A 13,640-nucleotide genomic window follows, 5' to 3' on the forward strand; every position below is an offset into this window, starting at 1 on the left:
CAGCCTTCTCCCACCAGACAGTCTCTCTCCCGAAGCGCATTCTCCTCTTCAGAAGCCCGGGTCTGGGCAGAAAGGTAGGTATCACTCCATTTCTCACCACAGGCTTGAAGGCAGACCGCCTGGCCTCGGGGCTGGGCTTCCTTTTATTGTCTTCAGGAATCTCAAACCAGAGCGGCCCGTCGAATTTCTTCTTTCCCTTGTTGCACTGACTGAGGGCCTTCAGCACAGTCTCCCTGGCACAGGACTCTGGGGACTTGTCGGGGGGTGGGCAAACGTTAAAGCCGCTCCCTTTGCTCCCAGGAGGGGCGATTTTGACGGTGATGGGGCTCTTGAACCGTCTGCGGTTCCGGGCATCCCACAGCCACCTCTTCCAGTAAATGTCCTTTGCGCAGGACGGATCCAGCCACGAGACAGTCTGCGGGGGCAGCTTGTTAGGAAAGCGCCTCCAAGCCTCGGTGACCAGCACTCTGCGGAGATTGGCGGGCTCCCATTCAGGCGGGATCTGGGGCAGGGGTCGGGTGTCCACACAGCGCTCACGGGGGGCGCGCAGAACCGGGCGCTGAGCCGGGCCGGGTCGGCTGCGGGCGGGCCTGGGCGGCGGGGACAGGCTCTTCGGCGCCGGGGGCGGGAGCGAGGGCTGGGGTGCGCCCAGGTAGCTGCTCAGGTAGCTGCCCATGACAGCGGCGTGACGGGGCGGGTCCCCAAGCAGGGATTCCGCTTCCAGAGGTCTGGAGTCTGCGGACACAGCCGGAGGCGAAGCAAGCAGGGCTCCAGTGACCGTTGGCCTCAGGGCCCACGGACAGCGCACGGGGCGTGCGGGCGCCCGCGACTGTCAGGCGGTTAGGTCCACGCGCCAGGCCAGCGCCTCGCGGACACCCGGACATCTCAGGGCGCAGCGACAGCTCATGGGACGACCCCGGAACCAGTGGGACAAGGGAAGCTCAAGCCTCTGCTCTTGCCACTGCTGTCCAAGGTGTTTGGTTCAGGAGAGACGGGCCCAGGGAGGGTTTTTGTTTTGGTACTTGACATTCAGTGTGGAAGATAGAATTGTCCCTACCAGGTCATGACAGTTGTAGAAGTATTTGGGGAACGGTTCTCTCTCATTATTGTAAAAATGTGTACAATATGCTTGGGTGCATTTTCCCCACATTTCTTCTCATTTCAACGTGAAAAATATTCACAGATGGGGCTGGCTGTGTTCTTCAAGGTCGTGTCTGTAGAAAATGTGTGAAAGCGGAAAGAGGATTCCACAGTTACAGATCTGTGTATCTGTGGCTATGTGAATATTTATCCCTGGAGTTTATCCGAGAAAACACCATTTAAAATACCAAGCAAGCAAACAAACAACACCTGATGGTTTCACTGGATTAATTCCCTTAGAAAGTGAGCCACAAATAATTTTGAGAAATACCGAAATATTTTTCAGCACATTAAAACACAACACTGAATGCATTTTAAGGAAATGCAAATAGCTAGTTTACTTTTGATTACTGTAAGTAATATATATTTCATTTCTCTGTAATGATTTTTAATATTACTTTTTCCAATTTAGCTCTTAAGGGAATGGTGAAAGGTATCTGTGATCAACAAGCAATAGTTGATTTTATGTGGACTCTCCAGTTATTATTTTTTAGGGTTTTTACTTTAACTTTTTATTCTGGTGGTATATTATACAACTCAATATTTCATATTTTAATCACTTTCAAGTGTGCAATTCTGTAGTATGAATTATATTCACAGTGTGGTAATACCAGCACCTCCATTTATTACTAATATTTTTATCATGAAAAATGGAAACTGTGCACCCATTGAGCAATAACTCATTTCCACCTAATATACAGTCTAACTGGAGAATGTTTCATGTGCATGTGAGAAGAATGAGTATTTTGCTTTTGTTGGGTGGAGTTTTTTATATATATATATGTCTGGTTTGGTCTGTTGGGTACAATATTATTCAATGCTTTAAACTTATTTTTCTGTTATTGATATTCTGTTAGATGTTCTGATCCTTATTGAAAGAGATACATTGAGGTCTCCAACCATCCTAGAGCCATGCATTTCTCCCTTCAATTCTAAGGAGGACTTGGGCAAATTAAAGCATCCCTCAGATTTCCTTACATTACTAGGTTTCTTTTTCCTCAATCAATGCCAGTGTGGCTGTTTTCTAACGTGACTGTTTTCCAGAATTCTGACTGAGTTGGTTCTGACAGACCGTGCATGCTTTTTCAAGGTTTTTGTGTGTATGTGTGTGTGGGTATGTGGGGTGCATTAGCTGAGTATGCCTTTTCCTACTGTCTTGTTTCATCTCGCTATCACTCCACAGTCCTGGTTTCTAAGCACATCTATTAGACATACATGTTTCCCACCCTTCTATAAATGGAATTGATCAGTGCATGTTCTTTGTGCATAGCTTGTGCTGCTCAATGGTGCATTTGAGGGATTCCTTATAGTCTTAGGTTTTGCAGTGCCATGTGCAGGCTTACTGTTGTGGAGCAATCAAATTATGTGAATGTGTCACACCTTATATATTCAGTACATTGTAGATGTCATTACCAGGTGTTAGTCGTTGGGAAGAGTGCCGCAGGGAACATCTAGAGTGTGTGTAAGTTGTACTTATGAACACCTTTTAGTTCACTGTGTACCTATAGAGAAATCGCACGTGATAAGTTCTCACTTTATTACATGCATAAACTTATTCTAATCATTGGCCTACTTCTTTCTCTGTCTTTTACTTTCATCAGGAGACCAAATATTTAGCAGCCATTTGTATAATTTCTACTTGACAGACTTGGACAATGATATTTTTAATGGACTTGGACTTGGGCCGCACGATTTGCAGAAAGCAGGAAGAAGACCTTGACCGCTGCCCTTTGCAGGAAAGCCAAGGAAAGAAAAAGGTCAGAGAAGAAAACCACCTCCAAAGCCGCACGGATATGCTGGGAATGAAAAGTAGAATCTAGGAAGAAACTTGGAGGAAGGCTTAGGGGAGTCACTAGGAAATGTTCCTTGTAGATTGAGGGTTTCTTGAACCTTTATCTCAGAGCTCCCCCCTGGGTGGGACAAATGTGGTTGCTTTAAGGAGACGCAGCCTGATTACCTGTGGGTGCAGCAAGCCCTTTGCTGCAGCCCAGCTGGTAGAACAGAGCTGACCTGCAGGCATCCACCTGCCATTCTCTTTGGGAAGAGCCCTAACTCCCGATTCCTGCCTCAACCCTCTCTGTTCCATGTGGTGTTTAGGCACACAAATTTCTTCCTGGGGTCCTCCTTGGGCACATGTCCTTTGCATGGGGCTGTCCTTGATTTATCAGATCATCCACCGTCTCTGATGTTTCCTTGAGGCAAAGATGCTCCTCTTACAGAGTTCTGATATCCCTACATCTGGAAACTGAATGTGAAGAAGGGATCCTCGAAGGTGGGGCTGGGACTCAGTGAGGACAGACCCCTCAGCAGAGCTGGAATCCCCCTCACCTGCCTGTGCTAGGGCTGGGCAGTTGGCAGGTGCCCAGCTGGAGCATTCCTTTGGCAGTCAGCTCCCCAGCACCAATGGGGTGGGGATGTTCTGGAGTCCTCTGTCCTGGGGAGGCTGTGGGTGGACAGGAATCCCTCAGGGGCTGGGACACCATTCTCAGGGGGCCTGGGATCATAAGGGCAAACACGGGGTCAGCAGCCTCTGCTCGTCCCTCCTGCTGCTGCCTTAAACTGTCCACGTTCTGCCCCAGGAGAAAGCTAGTTTGCTTTCACCAGTTTGTGATTTTTAGGGGCATCTTGAGCATGTCCTACATGTACTTCTCTCGACACGTTGCACTTCTTTTTTCTCTTTCATCATTTTTTCTTTTTAGTTGTGCTTCTCTTTTCTGGTGGATGCCCAGCCATGGTTCACCACATTCACCCTCCTGAATAGCACTTGTGAAATATTAGGGGGGTGGGGCATAGCTCTTCATGGCAGGAAGAACAGTAGACCTATTTAGTGTGTGGGTGCCTCAAGAAGTAAAGGCATCTCAGAATACATTCCGGGCCCCGTGGTGCTGCACTCTGACTTCTCATTCGGCTGTCACGGATGTCCCTACATGGGGAGAATCAATGACGTGTTTCCCACCATTATTGTGGTTATTTGGGCTGCAGGTGCACAGTCCTGACTGTGTTAAATCCCTCACTTTAGACCAGGAAGTCCTTGCTGGCTCATGAGCGGCCTTCTCAGGTTTGTTTCTAAGTTCATTCATTCACTCATTCATTCATTGTCCATTCTCTCCATACGCTCATTCTTTAAACAACAAGAAAGCAAAGTAAATGCTGTGATGAAGCAGGTGCCCCTGCCCCCCTTGCTCCATCTTTGGGATCCAGGCTCCTGGAGGGATAGTTCATCTCCTGTGGGGTCCTCAGTCACTGCTGTAGAAGAGCTTCTGGATGGAGAAACTGGGTGCTTCTTTGTGGCATGCTCCTAGAACCAGAGCTCCAAGTTGAGTCTCCTTTGGCAAGAGGTTTCTCCTTTGTTTCACATCAGAAAGACCATTGTCTGTGCCAGCTCTGCTCCTTTGAATCAACCTGTTTTTCAGTTCCTGAAAGCCCCACAATTGGATGGGGGCATACATAAATGTACAAAGGTAGGTCTGTGATGTCAGCAAAGCTGGTCAACAATTCCCATTGTGTAGGAGACTCAGAGGGATGAGTCAGACTGGAAAAAGACACATGGATATTCCCTGAACTTTAGTCATCATTACCTGTGAGTGAAAATACTTTCATCCTCAGCTCCCATTTCATGCCAGGCAAGCCCAGTGTGCTACACCTTTTCTACCTGAAGTTCTAAGGTAAAGCTCAGATGCAACTACCTGTGTCCGGTGTCCTCCAGCATAGGGCCTGACAGTGGGACATTTTAAAGCCTCCATAAATGATTCCAACAGCCTTCCAATTTGAGCACTAGTATGTAGATGGAAATTGCCCCATTCTGCTTCTATTCCACTGGTCTTAGGACTCAGACAATATAGGACCAGAACTGTGGCCTTTGGTAAAACTTGAGGTGAAATTCTGCCTTGGTTATAGCAGTGGCAGTGATTCTATTTGTGGTGCCACCTCTTATAATAGTTAAATCATATAAAGCAACAGCTGATAAGACTAGAAGACCAACAGGTACATTCACAGGCTGTGTTGGTTTGAAAGGAATATGTACCCTGGAAAAGCCATGTTTTAATCCTGATGTAATCATGTGGAAGCATCTTTTCTTTTAATTCCCATTCAACACTTTAGGCTGCAGACTTGATTAAATTACCTCCATGGAGATGTGACTCACCCAACTGTGGGTTTAATTAGTGGGAGATGTGACTCCACCCACTTGAGGTGGGTCTTGATTAGTTTACTGGGATCCTTTAATAGAGGAAGCATTTTGGAGAAAGCTTCAGAATGATGAGAGAGCCAGGAGAGCCCATGTAGCCAGAGACCTTCGGAGATGAAGAAGAAGGATGCCCTCAGGGGAGCTTCATGAAACCAGAAGCCTGGAGAGGAAACTCGCCAACATTCCCATGTTCTCCATGTGCCTTTCACAAAGGGAGGGCTCACTCCGTTTCTCACCACAGGCTTGAAGGCAGACCGCCTGGCCTCGGGGCTGGGCTTCCTGCTCTTGTCTTCGGGAATCTCAATCCAGAGCGGCTCGTCAAACTTCTTCTTCCCCTTGTTGCACCGGCTGAGGGCCTTCAGCACAGTCTCCCTGGCACAGGGGTCTGGGGGCTCCTCGGGGGTTGAGCAAATGGTAAAGCCGCTCCCTCTGCTCCCAGGAGGGGCGATTTTGACCGTGACGGGGCTCCTGAACCGCCTGCGGTTCCGGGCATCCCACAGCCACCTCTTCCAGTAAGTGTCCCATGCGCAGGATGGATCTGTCCCAGAAATGGTCTGCAGGGGCAGCTTGTTAGGAAAGCGCCTACAGGCCTCGGTCACCAGCACCCTGAGGAGACTGATGGGCTCCCATTCAGGCGGGATCTGGAGCAGGGGTCGGGTGTCCACACAGCGCTCACTGGGGACGCGCAGAACCTGGCGCTGAGCCGGGCCGGGTTGGCTGCGGGCGGGCCTGGGCGGCGGGGACCGGCGCTTCGGGGCCGGGGGCGGCGGCGCGGGCTGGGGCGCGCCCAGGTAGCTGCTCAGGTAGCTGCCCATGACAGCAGCGAGGCGGGGCGGTTCCTTGAGCAGGGATTCCGCTTCACAAGTTTGGAGTCTGGGGACACAGCCGGAGGCCAAGCGAGCAGGGCTCCAGTGACCGTTGGCCTCAGGGTCCACGGACAGCGCGCGGGGCGTGGCGGTGTTCAGGATCCTCAGGCTGTCAGGTTCACGCGCCGGGCCAGCGCGCGGCGGACACCCGGGCATCTCGGGGTGCAGCGGCAACTCAGGGATTGCCGCTGGTATCAGAAGAGGAATTAGCAAACTGAAGCTTTTGCTCTTGCGCCTTCTGTCCAAGGTGTTTGGTTCTGGGGTGAGGATCCTCGGGACTGGGTAATGGTTTGAAACTGGTCATTCCATCCCTGTGGGTGTGAACCCATGCTATTGTTATAATTATGTCCTTTCGGTAAGGTTACTTCAGTTAAGGTGTGGCCCAGTGTGGGTCTTAATTCTTTGAACTGGGGTCTGTCTTTTTTTTTTTTTTTTTTGCATGGGCAGGCTACGGGAATCGAACCGGGTCTCCAACTCGGCAGGCGAGAATTCTTGCCACTGAGCCACAGTTGCACCGCTCCTGGAATCCTTTTTAAAGGGACTGAAAACATAGAGAAGAAAAAGCCAGGGACAAGAAGCTGAGAGCAACAAACGAAATACTCTATGACAGAGGATCTAAGGATTTTTGGCAACAAATTCAGGAAGAAAGCTTGGCCTTGATGATGCTTTGATTTGGACATTTTCATGGTCTCAAAACTCTAAGCTTGTAAATAAATTCCCATTTTTTTTTAAGCAAAACCATTTCATGGTATGTGCTTTGGGCAGCCTAGAAACTAAAACAGGCTGCCTCTGCTTTGGTACTTGACACGTAATGTAAAAAAATACAGTATTTTGCACCAGGTCTTGAAAATTATAGATACCATTCCACAGAATAGCACTTCTTTCATTATTGTAAAAATTAAACATAATTCACTTGGATGCCCTTTCAAGCCAAAATGATACTTAATCTACTCTTATCAGCAAATGTAATGCATGTTTCATTCTTCTACAGTGGCTGTTAATGTCACATTTTGCAATCAAATTTCTAAGGAAATGGTAAAAGGTCACCATGATTTATGGTTTTGTACAAGCAATATTAATTTTATGTGGAATCTTCTGTAATTTGTTTTTAGCTTGGTATTCTTTAAATTTTATTGTAGTAGCATATATAAAACTCAAAATTATCTATTTTAGTCACTTTTAAGCATACAATTCAGTAATATTAATTACATTTACAACATTGTGCTACCATTACTGTGATAGATTACTAGCTTTTCATAACTCCGATCAGAAATGTTGCACTCATTTATAAGTAACGCTCAATTCTCAACCACCCACCACCCCACCACCCTCTGCCCCTGATAACCTCATGTACTTTCCATCTCTATGGGTTTGCAGATTCTAGATGTTTCACATTAGTTGAATCATACAATATTTGTTCTTTGTTTTGTGGTTTATTTCATTGAACATGATGTTTTCAGGGTTCATCTATGTTGTTTCATGAACCAGAATGTCACTCCCTTTTATGGCTGAATAATATTCCATTTTATGCATATACCAAATTTGGTTTATCCATTCATGTGTTGATGGACACTTGGGTCTCTTCCAACTTTTGGTAATTTTGAATAATACTGCTACGAATATGGTTGTACAATTATATGTTGGAGTCACCGCTTTAAATTATTTTGTTTATTTACCTAGAAGTTAATTGCTGGGTCATTTGGCAATGCTATATTTAACTTTTTGATGAACCCACCAAACTGTTTTCCCCAGCAGCAGGAATTTTACATTCCTACTACTAACCTACAAAGGTTTCAATATTTCTGCATCCTCTCCAATTCCTGTTATGTTCCGTTTTTAATAAGTAGCCCTCCTAGTGGGTTTGAAGTGACTTCTCATTGTGGTTTTAATTTTCATTTCTCTGAGAACTACTGATGTTGAGAACTTTTTATGTATTTATTGGCCATTTGCATATTTTTACAGAAATGTCTACTCAAGGCCTTTGCCAATTTTTAAATTGCATTCTTAATCTTTTTGTGGTTGAATTGTAGCAGATTTTTATATATTCTGAGTATTACACCCTCTTCAGATATATGACTTGAAACCGTTTTCTCCCATTCCTAAACTGTCTTGTCACTTTCTTGATAATGTCTTTTGATGCACATAAGGTTTTAATTTTGGTGAAGTCATTTTGATCTACTTTTCTCTTCTCACTCATGCAACAGCTCTGAACAGACATATAAGCACACTACATTTGCACGTTAGGTATCTTCTTCTCCCTTCAGAACCAGATACCAGGGACAGGCATATGGTTTCAGCATTATGGACTGCTGGACCAGGAGTGTGGGCTTCCACCAGGCCACAGACGCATCTGAGCCAGGAGTGGCTTTGGTACCAGGGCAAGTAAAAACTTCAACAGCTTTACTTATTTTTAAAAAAATTTTTTGTGAAAAATAACATATATACAAAAAAGCAATATTTTCCGAAACACATCACAACAATTATTTGTAGAACAGATTTCAGAGTTTGGTGTAGGTTACAGTTCCACAATTTTAGGTTTTTACTTCTAGCTGCTGTAAGATACTGGAGACTAAAAGAAATATCAATATAATGACTCAACAATCATACTCATTTGTTAAACCTACCTTCTCTGTATAATTTCACCATCAACTTTGATCTTTCTCCCACTCTTTAGGGGTATTTGGGCTATGTCCATTCTAACATTTTGATGTTGGAAGGGGCTATTGATAATATGGGAAGGGGGATAGAATAGCTCAGGTTCTGGAAAGGCTGGCCCCTCTGCATTTCAGAACTTATCTGGTCCAGGGACCCATCTGGAGGTTGTTGGCTTTTTGAAAGTTACCTTGGTGCAGGGAACCTTTGTAGAATCTTATATAATGCTCTAGGTGTTCTTTAGGATTGGCAGGAATGGTTTTGATTGGGGTTTGGCAAGCTATAATTGGTAGCAATGTCTAACTGAATCTTGCATAAGAGCAACCTCCAGAGCAGCCTCTCAACTCTATTTGAACTCTTTCAGCCACTGACACCTTATTGGTTATGTTTCTTTTCCCCCTTTTGGTCAGGATGGCATTGTTGATCCCATGGTGCCAGGGGTCACCAGTTGTCTAATTTGTATGTGTATAGTTATTCATTGTATCCAAATTTCTTCAGGGTCTATGGTAACTATCTCCCTCTCATTTCTGACTTTATTTACATCCTCTCTCTTTTTTTTTCCTTGTCAGCCTTGCTAGTGGTCCAGCAATATTATTGATTTTTTTCAAAGAACCAACATTTGGTTGCGATGATTCTTTCTATTGTTCTTTTGTTCTCCCATTCATTTAACTCTTTTGCTTTAATCTTTGTTATTTCTCTTCTTCTAATTACTTTGGGGTTAGTTTGCTATTCTTTCTCAAGTTCTTCCAAGTGAGCAGTGAAGTCCTTGATTTTTGCTCTTTCTTCTTTGTTAATATAGACATTTATGGCAATAAGTTTCCCTGTAGGCACAGCCTTTGCCACATCCCATAAGTTCTAGTATGTCATGTTCTCATTTTCATTCATCTTCAGATAGGTACCGATTTCTCTAGCAATTTCTTCTTTGACCCACTGGTTGCTTAAGAGTGTGTTCCTTAATCTCCATATATTTGTGAAAGTTCTCATTCTTTGTTGGTTATTGATTTCCAGTTTCATTCCACTGTGATCAGAGAAAGTGCTTGGAATAATTTCAAGTTTTTAAAGTTTATAAAGACCTATTTTGCACCCCCACATATGTTCTATCCTGGAAAATGTTCCATGAGCACTAGAGAAGAATGTATATACTGATGTTTTGGGGTATGACAACCTATATATGTCTGTTAGGTCTAATTCATTTATCAAATTAAGTTTTCTATTTCCTTGTTGATCCCCTGTCTGGTTGTTCAATCAATAGAGGAATGTGGTTGTAGTAGTTAGATTCACGTGTCCACTTGGTCAGGTGAAGGTGCCTAGTTCTATTGCTGTGGACATGAGCCAATGGCATATGAGCCTCTTTTGTTGCAGATTACATCTGTAGTCGGCTAGGAGGCATGCCTGCTGCAATGACGGGTGTTTGATTTAACGGGTTGGTGCTTAAATGAGAGAGCTCAATGTAGCACAGCCCAGGCAGCTCAGCATACCTCATCTCAGCACCCGCTGCTCAGCCCAGGCCTTTGGAGATGCAGAACGGAATCACCCAGGGGAAAGTTGTTGGAACCCAGAGGCCTGGAGAGGAGGCCAGCAGAGATCACCCTGTGCCTTCCCACATAAGAAAGAACCTCAGTTGAAAGTTAGCTGCCTTTCCTCTGAAGGACTATAGGTTAACTAAATAAATCCCCTTTTATTGAAAGCCAATCCATCTCTGGTGTGTTGCATTCTGGCAGCTAGCAAACTAGACCAGTGGTATGTTGAAGTCTCCTACTATTGTTGAAGCATCTATCACTCCCTTCAGTTTTGCTGATGTTTGTCTCATGCACTTTGGAGCTCCTTGTTTGGGAGCACAAACACTTATGATGGTTATTCTCCTTGGAGAATTGTCCTTTTTGTTAATATATAGTGTCCTTCTTTGTTTCTTATGATGTCTTTACATTTAAAGTCTGTTTTGTCTGATATTACTTAAGGTACTCATCCTTTCTTTTGGTTACAGCTTGGGTAGAACAACTTTTTCCATTCTTTCACTTTCAATCTATTTGTGTCCTTGTGTCTAAAGTGAATCTCTTGTAAGTAGCATATAGCTGGATTGTATTTATTAATCCATTCTGCCAATTTGTACATTTTAATTAGTATGTTTAGTCTGTTAACATTCAAAGTTATTACTGTAAAGGGATTTCTTGAACCTACCATCTTATTCTTTGCATTTTGTCAGTTCTATATTCTTTTCCTTCTTTCTCTTTTTATCCTCTAAGTTACCCCTTAGTGGTACTCTTCAATTCTGTGCCCTCCTCCACACCTCTCTTTCCTGTTTTTTTTTTTTCAACCAGCAGAACTCCCTTTACTATTTTGTGTAGGACTGGTCTCTTGTTGACAAAGTTTCTCAGTTTTTGTTTGTGAAAATTTAATCTCTCCTTCAGTTTTGAAGGACAGTTTATCTGGATATAGAATTCTTGGCTGGAAGACTTCCTCTTTCAGGATCTTAAATATATCATACCACTGCTTTCTCGCCTCCATATCATACCAATGCTACTAGCTACTACAGTTGCTAGTAGTCCCAACTCAGCCATATTTGGTTTCCCTTGTATGTAGTAGATTATTTTCTCTTGCCACTTTCAAAATTTTCTTCTCTTCAACATTTGTCAGACTGATTAGCATGTGTCTTAGGCCTATTTGGATTTATTCTGTTAGAGATTTATTGGGCTTCTTTGATGCATATTATGTCTTTTATAAGGATCAGTAAGTTTTTCCCCATTATATCCTCAACTAATCTTCTTAGCACTTTCCTCTCCTTTTCTCCTTCTGAGACACCAATGGTTCTTTATATTTTCTGCTCTTTGTTTTGTCCATCATTTCCGTGACATCCAATTCAAAATTTTCCATCTTTTTTGTCATTTGCTCTTTGTGTGTTCAAAATCAATTGTCCTGTCCTCTAGTTCACTTATTCTTTCTTCTGCTGTTTTGTCTCTAGCATTTTTATTTGATCTAAAGCATCTTTAATCTCTGTAATATCTGCTATTTTTCTATTTGTTCTTTCAAATTCCTCTTTCTGCTCTACTACTGTCTTCTTGATCTGCTTTATGTCATTAGCCATTCCACTGATTTTATTTAGTAGAGTTATATGAACATCTTTGGTTAGTTGTTCCAAAGTCTGTGTCCCTTCCATCCATTTAATTTGTTCATTAGGTTGATCTATATCTGTGCACATCTTCATATGCTCAGTGATCTTCTGTGGTGTTCACAGCACATGAGTGTCTTGATAGGGTTACTTTGGAAGTGGATTCCTTTCAGTATCTAAATCTTTGTGTTTTGGGGATGAATGTGGAGCAGGATGTAGAGCATAGTATAAGGCACAAGGGTATGGTGAGGGGTTGTGGCGTAGGTATAAGCACAGGACAGGGATGCTATGCTGGTGCCTTGAGCATGGGGTGCGGATTGTGGGGTTGTGAAGGTGCAGTGAAGGGGCCATGGGGATGGGGTGCAGCTCAGGCAGACCTTGAAGCACAGGTGCAGAGTGTGGCATGGGGGACACAGAGGTAGGGAGCAATGGGAGGCAGATGGGGGAGGCTGTATGGATGCAGGAGGTCTGGTGCACAGGCAGGATGTGGGTGTACTCATGGAACATGGGGGTCATGGCTTTGAGGGTGTGGAGTATGGGGCACAGAGGTTGGGGCACAGAGGGCAGAGAGCAGGTGTGTCCTTGCACAGGAGGGGAGTGGTCCAGGGGGTCCAGGATGTAGATGTGCAAGTTTGTAGGAATGGGGCAGAGGTCTCATGGGTTGAAGGATGTGGGTCAAGGGTAGGTGATGTTGGGTGGAAAGAGCCCTGGCATGGGTGTGCAGGTGCGGGGTGAGGTGGGGTAGGGAGGCAGCTATGTGCAAGGCAGGGGCTATGTAGCACAAATGCACACATGAGCACCTGGCAGGTGTGGGAGCAGGGCACTTGTGTGGGGCTGTGGGACAAAGATGTGAATGTGTGCAGGGCAGGGGTTGTGGGGTGCAAAGGTCAAGTGGTCAATGCATGGATACATGGGTGCCCCACATGGAGGATTTGGCTGTGTGCATGTGTGGGTCTGGGAGGTGGGGCCCTGGTCTGAGCTGGTCTGAGGAGCAGGGTCCTGATGTACATGTGTGCAGAGCACAGGAGTAGTGGGCTGAGGTTGTGCCTCCATGGGCTGGGAGTGGATGTGGCCAGGATGTGCAGGCCAGCGTTTGCCCAGAGCTGGGGTTGGGGGAGGACGTGGCAAGATCCATGCACATGCCCATGTATGGATCTTGGGGGCCAGAGGCTGATGTATGCATGCACAGAGCTTGCATGGGGTGCAAGGTTGTGAGGGGTGGGAGTGGAACGGGGTTGCGTGACTGTGTGGGTTGTAGGCATGAGGGTGGAAGGTGAGTGTCCACAGCCTGATGCACAGGTGACTGCCTGCAGGGAGCAGGGATGGGGAGGTGGAGGTCAAGGGGCTGGGTGCGGGTGTGTGGGTCTTGGGAGGGGTGGGGCGAGACTGTGTGTTTGCACAGGAGAGGTGGTTCAGGCTGAAGCATGCTAGGGCAGCTGTACAAGCTGCGGGAGGTGGGGGTGTGGGGCAAGACGCACAGATTGGGGATGAGGGGAGTTAGTTGTGGTGGTCAGCATGGAGGCAACTTGGAACACAATGAGGGGATAACAGAGTTCAGGTGCATGGAGTTTGGGGGAAGTCGTGGCTCATAGGGAGTGGGAACAGTGCACATGAACTGTGTTCACCATGTGCCTTCTCACTTGAGAGAGAAACCCTGATCTTCATCGGCCTTCTTGAACCAAGGTATCTT

General features: G+C 45.5%; 1 long non-coding RNA gene across 1 annotated transcript in view; it reads left to right on the top strand.

Annotated features, from left to right (window-relative positions):
• Positions 1-888: 888 nt before the first annotated feature.
• Positions 889-13,640, top strand: part of LOC143644831 (uncharacterized) — a 28,444-nt gene continuing 15,692 nt past the window's right edge. The window contains exons 1-2 of the long non-coding RNA XR_013156897.1: positions 889-973; positions 2,742-2,897. This is a non-coding gene — a long non-coding RNA (uncharacterized LOC143644831). The remainder of the gene's footprint in view (positions 974-2,741; positions 2,898-13,640) is intronic.

This window comes from Tamandua tetradactyla, chromosome 1, assembly GCF_023851605.1.
Source record: "Tamandua tetradactyla isolate mTamTet1 chromosome 1, mTamTet1.pri, whole genome shotgun sequence".
NCBI lineage: Eukaryota > Metazoa > Chordata > Mammalia > Pilosa > Myrmecophagidae > Tamandua > Tamandua tetradactyla.